This window comes from Geotrypetes seraphini, chromosome 4 (genome assembly GCF_902459505.1).
Source record: "Geotrypetes seraphini chromosome 4, aGeoSer1.1, whole genome shotgun sequence".
Lineage (NCBI taxonomy): Eukaryota > Metazoa > Chordata > Amphibia > Gymnophiona > Dermophiidae > Geotrypetes > Geotrypetes seraphini.
Genome location: NC_047087.1, coordinates 38,531,192 through 38,545,394, shown reverse-complemented (window position 1 = coordinate 38,545,394; position 14,203 = coordinate 38,531,192). Strand labels below are relative to the sequence as shown.

The 14,203-nt window shown below is 41.2% G+C and overlaps 1 protein-coding gene across 1 annotated transcript in view; it reads left to right on the top strand.

The window, feature by feature from the left end:
* Positions 1-14,203, top strand: part of CHST8 (carbohydrate sulfotransferase 8) — a 571,556-nt gene that overhangs the window by 108,511 nt on the left and 448,842 nt on the right. The window lies entirely within an intron of this gene.

Here is a 14,203-nt window from a genome sequence, read left to right as displayed (position 1 = left end):
GTTACATACATGTGAAAAAATGCTATAGTACTTTTGTTTTCTTGAACATAAGATTTTATAAATGGCTTCTCCGCTGTCCTGGTAAATGGACAGTATTCAATGAACTTGTTATAAAATACTATTCAAGGTTTACATGCATGGACCTAAGCATCCATATTTCAGATTAGACACTCTGTACCAAGTTATCCTCCTTATCATGTGCTCAGGTACCAAACAATCAAACACTTTGGAAACAAGCTAAGGGGTCTTTTTACTAAGGTGCACTAATGGATCTATCACGCGCTAATGATTAGTATATGTGCTAAATGCCTTGTAGCTCGCTAGGAGCTAGATTCACTAAGTAAACCGATTGTGTACCGATCGGTTTGCACTCACTTTCCGACTCCGGCTCGATTCACTAACCTTCCTCCAGACCACATCCGATCTGCACATGCAAATGAGTAAAAAGGCATGTAAATTTCTTAACGCGTCGATTCATGAAACCATTTAGTCCAAACTGACTGGCCTTTCCTGTCCAAAAAGTTATGACTGCTGAGGACCACTCGTTTACATCCTCGCTGACTATTTCTGCCTAGCAACTGTCGCGTGCATGTTAAGAACCCCATTAAAAATATATATCTATCCCTCCAAAAATCCAAAATATACTTTTAAATATATGTACACTTTCATGTACATAAGCGTTAGAAATATTTTTTTTATTTTTTTGGACTGCGCATAGCGAGCGTGGGAGTGAATCTCAGATTTGTAATGTGCATGGCGAGAAAATCGTGAATTAGCCCGGTGCTCTCCTGCGCATTGTACATTTCAAATATCAAAGCCAAATAACAAAAAAAAAATACAAAATCAAATATAACTTTTAAGGGCCAGCTATCCCTCCCCCCTTCCTTCCAGCTAGATTGTCACGTCCTAAAGAGCTAGCGCATGCGTTATGTGCTTCAAAACCAACAAGGATACAGTGCGCACGCGCGTTGATTGATGTTTCTGCGCTAATAGCGGCGTGTTTACGATTGGATCATTTGCATGGACAAGCTTTACTGAATCGATCGGCTACAATGACTTGGAAACGGATAGGACACGAATCGGATAGATTTCGGGACTTTAGTGAATCCTGCCCTATATTCCTATAGGTAGTATGGCATTTACACCCCTCTCCTCTTTACAAAGCCATAGCATGGTTTTTAGCACCAGCTGTGGCAGTAACAGCTCTAATGCTCATTCCTATGAGCATCGGTGCTGTTACCACCATGGCCGGCGCTAAAAACTGCACTACGGTTTTGTAAAAGGGAGGGAGGGGGAGGGAGAGTTAATGTGCACTAATTGTTAGCATGCTCTAAATATGATACCACACCTTAATGAAAGAACCCCAAAGCATTTACTTTAAACAGAACACTCTCACTATGAGCGGATTAACTCTTTTTTTTTTTTTTTTTTTTTACATATACAGATTAATATAAAAAGAGGCGCATGCTTTGCATCCATGATTTTATCTGTTTCTTTGGAGAACTGCACTTTGCTGCGTTTCAGTTCTGTCATTTATGATGACTGGGAGGAGGGAGGGGAAGAAAAATACACGCCTGGCTTCAACCTGAATAAAATCTACACTTATAAAACTTTAAGTAATGCGTACGTTCCTCTTATTCAGCAAAGCAGCCTTGACAGTGGCTGTTTGTGTTGATTTGTTAGCGTTCATTAATTCTTCCCCTCGTGCTTCACGTTGCAGCCTAATTGTGATGCTGCACTGAAAAAGCAATATCAAAGTAATTTTCCAGAACATTAGTTACAATTTTCTTCTGATCCTTCAAGTGAAACAATCCCATCCTGTTGGCTTCTGTGAGCATATAAGCCTTGATTACATTTATCTGTGGGAAACCACTGCTTGCACAATGTTTTTGTCATGCGTAGGAAGGGGAAATAAATTTTCCTTAAAATTTTTTTTCATTAGAGGGATCTTTTTAGTCTATTGATACATTTTCTCTTTTCTCCCCGTATGCTGGTATTTATTTCACCAAGCGATCCACAGCATAATGAAAACTTAATATTGTCTTTTGGCAAAGATGATGATGAAGAGAGAAAATACAACTGCTTTTACTAGGGGTGAGGTTCTCCTATATCTAGGCCCTTTTGCACACTTTGCAAACAGATATACAGTATTTTTAAATAAGTTTACAGGCACTAGAAAGAACTGTGCTAAATTTATAGAATACTATTTTAGCGTGGCTTCACGCCTAATTTTGAGCATCAAAATTTATACGTCAAAACCTGACATAAATATTGACGCTTAATTTTTGGCAGTTGGGGGGGCCTGGCTGGACCTGCGGGAAATGGCGGCTTGATTACAGAGCTCCTGCACCCGGTCCCGAAATCAAATCACCACGCACGAATCGAGCACTTCAACTGTTGGTGAACTTAACGGTTTTGCTACTGTTTTCCCTACTGATTCAATTTTACGGTATCTGTCAGTGAGAATGGCTGAAAAAAAACTTAACAAGCGACACAAACCTGAACCGGCATCGCCGTCGATAAGTCCCTTGCCTGCAATCGACGGCGAATGCAGCAAAGAAATCCTGGAACTAAAGGAGCTCAAGGAGTTGGTCTCAGATACCAAATCTGCCACGACGGAAATAAATGAAAAGCTTTCCAGCCTGACTGCAGATCTCACCCACCTACAAACTAGAGTCACCACGCTGGAGGACAAGATGGATGCCGCCACTCACAATATGGCTGACCTCCGTAAGCATACACAACGTATATCGACGCTTGAGAGAGAACTTGAGGACAGTAATAACCGTTCTCGTAGGTGCAATGTCCGTTTGCTGGGCTTACCGGAGGGTTCACATGACTGCGACCTGGTCAAATATTTAGAGGAGCTGATTCCCAAATTACTAGACCTCATCTTCACCAGGGATTTTGAAATTGAAAGAGCACACCGTGTTCCTTCTTACCAAAGTGGCAATGCTCGCTACCCCAGACCGGTAGTACTGAAGCTTTTGCGATATCAGCACGTCCTGGATATAATGCAACACGCAAAAATCAAGGCACCGGTGAAACATAAGGGCACCACCATCTTATTTGTACCCGATCTTAGCAAGACGACGGCTCATCGCCTTAAACACCGGCTCGCCTATCTTCCCCAGCTCAAACAACTCAACGCCAAGTTTGGTATGCTATACCCGGCTAGAATGAGAGTAACTCTGCGCAATCAGACGAAGGATTACAACTCGCCGGAAGATCTTGCTGCCTTTATTGAACAGCAGTCTCCCACTCCTATACATCAGGTTTGACTCCTGTGTTCAGCTGATAGCCATCTCTCCCCCTCAGGGACTGTTTTTGACATCTCAATGTGTTAGCTTATTTTTGCACTGCTGTTTTTTGCATATCTAACACTGTTATAGTGCGTGTGATTACACGATATGTTCATGACCCAGTTGTGGTATATTGGACTTTGGTCCACTGTTCAGTATTACATGTTATGAAGGTGCTTTGTTCTCTTGTCTGCTATTCTAGTTCTCCTTGCTACTCTCACAAGGTTTTCTTCGTGACGCTATGTCACTTTTTCTCTCCATTTTAGGTGTACATGCTAGCTTATTGACTGTATATGTATGTGAGGTGTTCTTTGCAATTTCAGCACATGGTTGGCATGTTAGACCGATATGCGTGGGTGTTTATTCACTGTTCTTGCATTTTGTGATATTACTTTTACCAGTATCTTTTTCTTATTACTATGTCACTTAAAATTGTATCTTTAAATACAAAAGGGCTTAATAATGTGGTTAAATTTAAGAAAACTCTGACTTATTTGGAACAGCATTATCCTGACGTCATTATGTTGCAGGAGACACACTTGGATGCTGCTTCCTCTGGAAAAGTTTATCTTCCTTGGGCATGACACTTTACTACTCACCAACCATTGATAAGAAAGGGGGGGGTGTTGACCTTAATTAGGAAAAAATCCGATCTCACAGTGCTTAGCTCCTCTGCTGACCTCAATGGTCGATGGGTAAAGGTTGCACTGAACTTTGCTAATAGAAACATCACTGTATTAAATGTATATGGTCCCAACACTGATAGGCCTGATTTCTTTGAAGCAATCATTCATTCAGTTATGTCAGATGCAGATTCTCAACTTATAATGGGGGGAGACTTTAATATTGTCCTTGATCCAACCCAAGACAGACAATCCCAGTATAAATATAGGAAATCAAAATTGTGGTATGCCTTGCATAATCTTATTGACACCATTCGTCTGACTGACATATGGAGATGCAAGCATGACTCTGAAAGGGCTTTCACTTTCTGTTTCAGTCCACATCTTTCTTATTCCCGTATTGACTATTTTCTACTCAGTAATCCGATATGTTCCTTTGTCACGGAGGCTAACATACTTCCTATTACCATATCAGACCATGCTGCCATTACCTTACAGCTTACTTTTCAGCCAACCTCATTTCAGCATAAGCAATGGCGCTTTAACTCTTCTTACCTTTAAGATCCTTCCTTCAAAGATCATGTCAGAAAGGCAATACGGGAATATTTTTTACATAATACTCCTGATCATACTTCTTGGGTTTGCTGCTGGGATGCATTTAAAGCCTTCATAAGAGGAATCATCATTTCATATGCAGCTCACAGTCGCAAACTGCTGCATGAGAAATTAAATCTTTTGGAGTCTGAGATTCAAGAGGTGGAGACCAGGCATCAACAAAACCCAACGGATATACAAATTCTACATAAACTAACTAAATTGCGGTTTCAATATAACTCTACACTAAATCACCAAGCGTCTCACACGATTTTTCAACAATCTGCTTCCTATTTCTCCGAGAATAATAAATGTAGTCACTTGCTGGCCACATATTTGAAAAAACGCACAGATAAACATAATATCACTAATATCATAAGTGATGATGGAGTATCTTTAACTGACCTAGCAGACATTTCTCGAGCCTTTATGGACTTCTATGGCAAGCTATACACTTCCGAACTCGATCACACGCGGACTGGATCCACCTTTCTGGAGGAGCTGCCACATGCCACACTGAACTCTGAGGACAACGCTGCGCTGGATCTCCCTATATCAACCATTGAACTCTCTAAGATTATTAACTCCATGGCAACCAACAAAGCTCCAGGACCAGATGGACTCACTGTAGAGTTTTATAAAGAGTTTCAGGGTGTTTTGCTACTACCATATTTGCAGTTTTTAGAATACCTGAGCTCTACGGGACAGGTTTCTGGCTCCTTCACTAAAGCTACCATCATTGTTCTGCCTAAGCCTGGAAAAGACCCGCGCTTCATATCCAATTACAGACCATTATCGCTGATAAATGTGAATGTGAAGATATATGCTAAACTTCTTTCCCTGAGGCTACAATTGGTGATTTCGAAATTAATTTCTTCGGATCAATGTGGTTTCATCAAGGGTCGCTTCGCCAATGATAACACGAGAACGTTTTCTAACATCATCGCCCAGGCTCAACACTGTGAACAGGATCTGATTGTGGTTGGGCTTGATGACAAAAAGGCCTTTGATCGTGTGGAGTGGCCTTTCCTGTTTCAGACTTTGCGTTGGTATGGATTCTCCGCTGACTTCATTCGGAAAATCAAGCTTCTATATCTCTCCCCTACTACGAGAACCCACATTAATGGTTCTTTGTCTTCTTCCTTCAGGCCCTCTAGGGGCACCAGACAGAGATGCCCGCTGTCTCCCTTGCTCTTTAACCTTGCCTTGGAACCCCTTATTATTGCTATACGCCATGACCCAGCAATTTCAGGCTTTAAATTTTGGGGCCAGGAAATAAGGGTGTCTGCTTATGCTGATGATATTTTGCTTTACTTGTCTCCGTCTTCTATACCCCAGCTGTTGAAGATCATTGGCCGATATTCAAGCGTATCAGGCTATAAACTTAATACTAGTAAAACCAAAGTCATGCCTATCAACTTCTCTGGAGTCCAAACTGAAATCCAATCGTATGGTGTTCAGTGGTCTGCTGTCAAGATGGGAATCTTCTTTGGTCCTACTGTGGATGAAACGATCCAGTACAATATTGATTACATTCTTAATATTGTTAAGTCTACCACAAGTACTTAGTCCCCATTGAACTTATCATGGTGGGGGTGTCTAGAAACCATTAGGATGATGATATCTCCAAAAATCAACTACGTCCTGAATATGGTGCCATTTTATATGCCTGTCTCCTTCTATAAGAGTGTTGACTCCTTATTGTCCAACTTCTTATAGGAACAAGAAACAACCTCACATTGCATTGACTAAATTGAAGGCTTGTAGATCTAAGGGAAGCTTAAATTTTCCAGATTTTTACCAATATCATAGTGCTTTTCTTGTAAGCCAATGGGCCCAGGGACATCAGGGACATAGGAACCTTAACTTACCTGCCTGGCTTCATCTTGAGCGTGCTGTATATGATTCAATGCGTATGAAACTTCTGGCTGGATCTTCTTTACCTCCTGCTGATAAGTATGATGTCATCCTTTCATCTTACAAAAAAGCCTTATCTGAAGTTGAATCCTCGCTAAATGTCAAATGGGAATGCTCTCGTCTTCGACCTCTATGAGAGAACTCATGTTTCAAAATTCAAGATGTTCCCATATCGTGGATGATCTGGAAACATAGTGGCATTTGGATGGTTCAAGATTTGATGGTTGACGATAGGTGGATGTCTTTTCCGGAACTATCACAAAAATGGGGATTACCTAACAACCAACAATTTCAATGGATGCAGCTCCTACACTGTCTGAAGAAGTCCATACCTGATATCACGTCACACAAAGCTCATCCGAGTTTACATTGGGTTTTGATTAAATTTTCCACCTTGGACCATAGGGCATCCCTCTGGTATAAACTGATTCAGGATGCTAAATACCAGTCTCCTGTCATGATGGAAATCAAATGGCAAAAAGATCTGAACTTGCCTTCAGACGCTATAGACTGGGAAGCAGTATGGTCCATCTTTTTTAAGTCAATCAAATCGGCCTCTTTACTGCAATCCATTTTCTTTCTGTTACATAGAGCTGTTTGGACACTGATATTAGCTAATAAGATTGACTCTTCTACCTCAGCTAATTACTGGTCCTGTCAACAAGAACCAGGCATGCTGATACACTCATTGTTTTCCTGTAAACAACTTACCTTGTACTGGGAATAAGTATGGTCCATCATATGCAACGTTCTGAATGTCACTGAACCGCTTACTTTACCAATAGTCATTCTAATGTCACAAGGTTTGTCTACCCCTTTGGACGCTCAGAAAGGGAAACTCTTGACTATAATGTTATCATTGGTGATTCAAAATGTATTATATTGTTGGAAAGATCTCTCTAAAATTGAATTCCATGCGTGGTGGAATAATCTGTGTTTGATTAGTACATATGAAAAGGTGTTAGCTGAAAAAACTGCGGCCCTTAGTAAATATGAATGTATTTGGTCTCCCTTAGCTAGATATTGTCTCACTAACTAACATCGAGTCCCATGCTATTTAGTTCTGACCTTATTTTCTTTGACTGTCTTTACTGTGTAATGGATATTTGTGTACCATGGTTGATTCACCTCATTGTAATTCTTTCCATGACATGTACCCTGTGTTGCTGATGTACTTCTTTGCTCTTGTTTTGAAAATTCAATAAAACTTTTGAACTAAAAAAAATAAATATTTTTTTGGCAGTTGGAAGCGCAAATGACAGCATTCTATAGCATCACACCTAACTTCTGGGGACACTCCCTAATCCTCTTGTGGCCACGCCCCTTTTTAGCTGCATGCTACGAAAGTCAGGCATGCATGTTACAGAATAGCTCCTAGAGTAGATGCACCTGTAACTCCTAATTTTTGCCAATGAACATCAATTATTGATTGTTAATGGCTCATTAACTAATTACGTGGCTTGCATGCTGATCTGGGATCCATAACCAAATCTGAGCACTCTACTTTGGCAACCTATAGATTTTTTTTTTTTTTATGTGGGGTAGAGTCTGTATGCCAAATAGGAACAATTGCTAATAACATTGTATAACTAGGGATTGGTCCAGTAGCTCAGAGAGGAAAAGCTCTTTTTTCTTGCTTAGGCCTTCAGCCACCACTAAGAATAAGGTGGAGAAGAGTACCATAACACAAGGCAACGATAGCATCTAATAGATGGATTTAGGGCTTATGATTTGAGCTCTGGTGTAGAGTCTCCAGTCCAAGGCCATCACTGCAATGGCTTGACTTAAGGTAATTGGGAAGGAGTATTAAATAGTGAGGAAATGAAGTTACAGGGAAGGTCATTTTATAAGGAGACACCTAGATAAAAGGCACCTATGTGAAGCCTATTTTACAAGAACATAAGAATTGCCATACTGGAACATACCGAAGGTCCATCAAGCCCAGTATCCTGTTTCCAACAGTGGCCAACCTAGGTTCCAAGTACCTAGCTAGATTCCAAGTAGTAAAAAGATTTTATGCTGCTTATCCTAGGAATAAGCAGTGGAATTCCCCAAGCCATCTCAATAATGGCCTATGGACTTCTCTTTTTGGAAATTATTCAAATCCTTTTTAAACCCTGCTAAGCTAACTGATTTCACCACATTCTCTGGCAACAAATTCCAGAGTTTAATTACATGTTGTGTGAAAAAATATTTTCTCCAGTTTGTTTTAAATCTACTTCTTAGTAGCTTTATTGCATGCCCTCTAGTCCTAGTATTTTTGGAAAGAGTAAACAAGCGATTCACATTTACCCTTTCCACTCCACTCAGTATTTTATAGATCTCTATCATATCTCCCTTGTCCCATTTATAAACTGATGAGCCCTAACTGCTTTAGCCTCTCCTCATAGGGAAGTCGTCCCAAACCTTTTATCATTTTTGTTGACCTTCTCTATACCTTTTCTAATTCCGCTATATCTTCTTCTTCTTTTTTTTTTTTTTTTTTGATACAGTGACCAGAATTGCACACAGTATTTGAGCCGCAGCTGTACCATAGAGCTATACAAGGGCATTATAACATTTTAATCTTTGTTTTCCATTCCTTTGTTAATAATGCCTAACATTTTATTTACATTCTTAGCCGCCACCAGAGTAAGTGGCAGGTGTAGAGTTATGTGGTCCATCCATGCTCTGTCCAAATTCTATCCTTGTGCACTACTATCAGCAAAATACATGTCATCCATTCAAAAAGTATACTTTTGTACATATAGACTAAAATATTTCCAAAATGGATTGCTTAAACTGTGCCCCCTCCCTCCCACACACACACCCCTTATAAAATTATCATCATGATGTTTTATCACAGCTCTAGTTCTGGCTGAGTTAGAAGTCCAATGATGTAAGAAAAAAAGGTTAGGTCAATAGCAGATTGTGCACAGCACAATAAAATAAGCTTACAAATATCTGAGAGCCTGAATGTTAGGTGCCTGTTTACTAAAATGTGCTAAAGCAGTGTTTTTCAACCTTTTTACACCTATGGACCGGTGGAAATAAAATAATTATTTTGTGGACCGGCAGATCTGCCCTTGTAAACTTATATATATTGGGCACACCTCACAAAGTTTTAAAACTAGGATTTTTGAGCACTGATCTAATATCTCAAATAAAAAAGAAGTAGACTTATTAGCTAGACACTGTATTAAAGAACAACATTTGTTTGCAGAGTTTAAATGTGTGGTGTTTGAACATATTCCTTTTTCTGAGAGACTTGGGAATATTAGAAGGAAGCTACATCAAATGTGAGCAAAGGTGGATTTTTTTTTTTCAGAATGCGATATGGCCGTTAGGATTAAATCAGAAAATAGAATGGTGTACTTTCTACTAACAGATGATGTCATACCAGAAATGAGGTTCCCGGAAGTGCGTCTGGCGCCTGCTATTTCAGTAGTCTGGTTCTCCTGTGCCGTTGCGCATGTTATGCTGATGGAAGCCGGATTTGAGAATCCCTGAAGAAAACCAAAAATGAATGTTGAAACGAGTGATTGTTGGAGTCTTTTAGCTCTGTCGTTGATTTGGAAGCTTACTGTGAGAAGTCTTTTGAATGCCTTTGAAAAGAGGAACCTCTACCAGTAGCAGCGTTCTCTGGCGCCAGAGCTATGTGTTTTTTGCTTCTGCTTTTTTCAGCTTGTATTTCAATGTTTTATAACTTTAAAACTATTTATACAAAAAGATTTAAAAGAATGAAAAAATATATATATAAACTGATTTATTTACTGTGCATAGTAGTGGGGTTTTCCCTCTATAGATCTTCAAACATTGTGTTGCGGGTGTGAGTTTTTTTTTGCCAATGATCTCACGAGACTACAACAGGGAGTTCCTGTTGTAGTCTCGTGAGACCACGGGAACTCAGCAGTACGGCTCTGCACGGGGCAGGAGTGTAGGAAGATCGCTCCTGCCTCGCGTCACTGCAAGACCGCCAGGTAAGGTCTGGGGGTGGGTCAGAGCCAGCCAAAAGTTATTCGCAATTTTTCCCTATTCGCGGGCCGACTCTGCTTCTAACCCCAGCGAATAGGGAGGGAGACGTTTATAAGATAGGCCCTAAGGTCTTTATCTGCCATCATTTTTCTCTGTTTCCCTGTTTTGTTTCCTTAGATTTTTAAAAAAGAAATAAAAACAACATGTTGGTTCATTTTCATTTTGTTTCATTTTAAGCGTTCAAGTTCCATTCTCGACATGTAAAAAATAAAACAGCATTTTATCGCATTTTCAATCTGCAAGGGGTGCTGGTGTGATCTTCAGTTGTCCCTAACTTGCTGGTATAGTATGATTAACTGATATCTGAAGATTTCTCCAGCCTCTCTAACAGGATATTGATGACATGTAATGTTAGAGCAGGCCGCAGCAGCCGGGGAGGAATGACAAGCCTAGGGACTTTTTCATAATTCTGATGACATATTTTGTTTTTATTGCATGCTTTTGTAAAGTAAAACAAAATGAAAAAAATGCACCCCCCCAAAAAAAAAAAAATGAAAGAAAGAAAATGAAATGACAGTAAAATGATTTAAAATTTTAAAAATCTGCATACCTTCAGTGAAAAGAAAAAGCTCAGGCAGAGCAGAATATAAATGCTCACATCTAACAGTTGGATGCCATCTTGCTTTCTGCTACAGTTCTGATTTCTTGACATATGTTTTTATGCATGCAGTGGTAAAACTAGTTATTTAGGATTGGGGAGAAAATAATATTTGTAACTAGAGAAATTAGGTCACTGCATGAATCATAATTTGGCATAAAAAAGAGATGATCTTAAGATAAATTTTAGTAGAAAAGAGTTCTCCAGACTCAGCCCTCAAGATGCTAGAACAGGTCTGGTGTTTTGGATAACTAAAATATGGAAATTAAATCCATTTTGAGACCAGATGAATGTAAATATTCCTCATGAATATTCATTGTGGCTTTCCTAATTGTAGGTCCTCAGGACCAAAGTTATTTGCTTCAGAAGAATGCATAATGAGAAATATTTAGTGTAAAGTCATAGGGCCCCCCCCCCCTTTATAAAGCTGTGCTAGCGTTTTAGCTTGCACTTAGTGTGCGCTAAATTGCCTCGCATGCTAGACGCTAACGCCAGCATTGAGCTGGCATTAGTTTTAGCCGCATAGTGCGGGTTTAGCGTGTACTACAATTCTGCGTGCGCTAAAAATGCTATCGCAGCTTAGTAAAAGGAGCCCCTAATGTAAAGTCTGAAAAGTAGGAAATAGGACTTCTCAACTTCAAGAAACATTTTTTTAACTATTTAACATTTTTTAAGTTAGAAAGTAGAGAAAACGAAAGCAGCATGCTATTTCATCTTTAGTTATGTTAGTTATTATAAAAGACAACCTTTAATGTGTTCAGCGCTTTCAGGTTGTTTTCATGTCCAGTGTCTGCTGCAGGTATTCATCCTCTGTTCCTAGGTATTCATTCAAATTAGAGTAGAAATGCCATTGCTATCTTCATTTTTTTTCTTAAAAACCTGAACCGTCTGAGACTTGTAGTGAGAAAGTAACAAGGGCTCAGAATATAGATTAAGGCAATTATACACTTGGAATTTTTTTTTTTAATTAACATTCAAAATATTGTGACCATCCAGGCGTTATTCCTGCCAAGGTCCCAGTTAGGTCTGAAGGCAAGGTACAAAGGAAAGGCAGGAAAGGAGTGGGCAAAGTTCATTCTGTTTCTGAATGTGACAATTTTCCTATTAACCACCAGAGGGAGCCCGATCTGTCTGGAAATGAGTTAGGTGATAAGTATCCAGGTCACCACTGGAGGAGCCCAAGAGACACATTTAGTCCTGCTGACACAGCTAGTTTAGGGCGTGTCCCTAAGATACAAAAACCCACAGTGAAGAACAGACAGGCAGGCCGGCTAGGGAGGAGGTTCAAACCTGCTCTCCCTGAGATTCTCCCTGGGTCAAGCAGGTGCACTAAGCCTACACCGATGGAAGTGGAGGAGACTGGACAAGCTGAAGAACTGTCTTCGCTGGAAGCTGAATGTCCGATGGAAGTCCAAGAAAGCTTTGTGGAAGCTGATGCAAACTTACCTAAGGCCATGAAAGTTGGCTTGATTACCCGCTGCAAACAGTGAGTTTTTTTTTCAAGAAACTGTTTGTCTTTTGGGACTACAGTGGTACCTTGGATTACGAGCTTAATCCGTTCCAGGAGCATGCTCGTAATCCAAAATGCTCGTATATCAAAGCAAGTTTCCCCATAGGAAGTAAGGGAAACTTGCTTTGATATGTTCCCACCCCCCACCTTCCCCCCCCCGAGGCCAGCAGCTCTGCTCCCCCCCACGAGAACCGGCATTGCTCCCCCCGAAGGCCCCCCTCATGAACCGGCACCCTCCCCCCCCGCGATCCGGCACCCCCCCGCCGCCATTGTGCACCCCCCCCCCCCCCCCCGCTGCCATCAGGCACCCCCCTCCGCCGCCACCGGCACCCCCCCCCCCCCGCCACGACCTGAGGTCCCCCAACCCACCCGAACCCTCTTCTTACTTCCAGTGTAGCCTCCGCATCGGCACCGGTACCAGCATGTCCTGTGCCCGAAAATCTGCTTCCTGTGCCGGGCCTTGAGCATGCGCGTATGCTCAAGGCCCGGCACAGGAAGCAGATTTTCGGGCACAGGACATGCTGGTGCCGGTGCCGGTGCCGATGCGGAGGCTACACTGGAAGTAAGAAGAGGGTTCGGGTGGGTTGGAGGATCTCAGGTTGCGGCGGGGGGGGGTGCCCGATGGCGGCGGGGGGTGCCGGATCATGGGGGGGAAGGTGCCAGTTCGCGGGAGGGGGCACTCGTACAGCGAGGCAAGCTCGGTTTACGAGGCACCAAGTTTGCGAATGTTTTGCTCGTCTTGCAAAACACTCGCAAACCGGTGCACTCGTAAACCGAGGTACCACTGTATTTAATTTTGGGGAGCTGATTGTTAGAGCTCAGAATTTTTGGTTTTCCTGTAAAGCTGGGAGTGTTATTTGGGGAGAGGTTTTGCTGAAACCCAGGGAGGGAAATTGTGAAAGCCAATACTAGTGCTTTTTCTGTGCAAAACCTGGGACACTCTCCTTTGCCCGGCAGTAGCATATAGGCTGCCGGAGGCTTTATTTTTAGGACTGTAAAGTGTGAGAACATGTGCAAAGAACTTTATTTTTGTATTGTGAATAATCCTGCTTGGGAGCAGGAAGTGCAAGCTCTGAGGAGAGCTAAACCTCAGAGGCAGTTTGGACTGAGTTAATAACAAGTAAAAGTTTTGGACTTTATTTTGGAGCTGTTTTATGTTGCCATCATTTTGGTATTTTGCTTTGCTGGAAGTTTTCCTTCAGCCATTTTCATCCTTGTTTTATGGATTGCTGACCTTTATGTTTGGGGAAGTAAAAGGGAAATACCTTCAGTTAAAACTTCTTTTTGTGTGGTTTATGTTTTGTGTTCCTGAGTGTGTCAGTTCAGTCCTGCAGGGTGACTCCAGTCCAGGTCACACGCTGGTGTATTTTTTTCGTGTAACCACTTGTAGCGCTGTGGACTCCTGATTGGACCACAGTGGGGGGTTACAATATGCAGAACTATAATACATTATACAAAGAAAATACATCTTACAAAGTTAATTACAATAGATAATACATCAAATACCCCACTAAAGCCATTGCCCACATTATAGAAGCCTGAATGACATTTAGGCCCTCTTTTACTAAACCTCATCCAATGTAAACTGTACTTTTAGGCCCTGATTCTATAAAGGGAGCCTAAGTCATGGCTAAAGTTAGGCGTG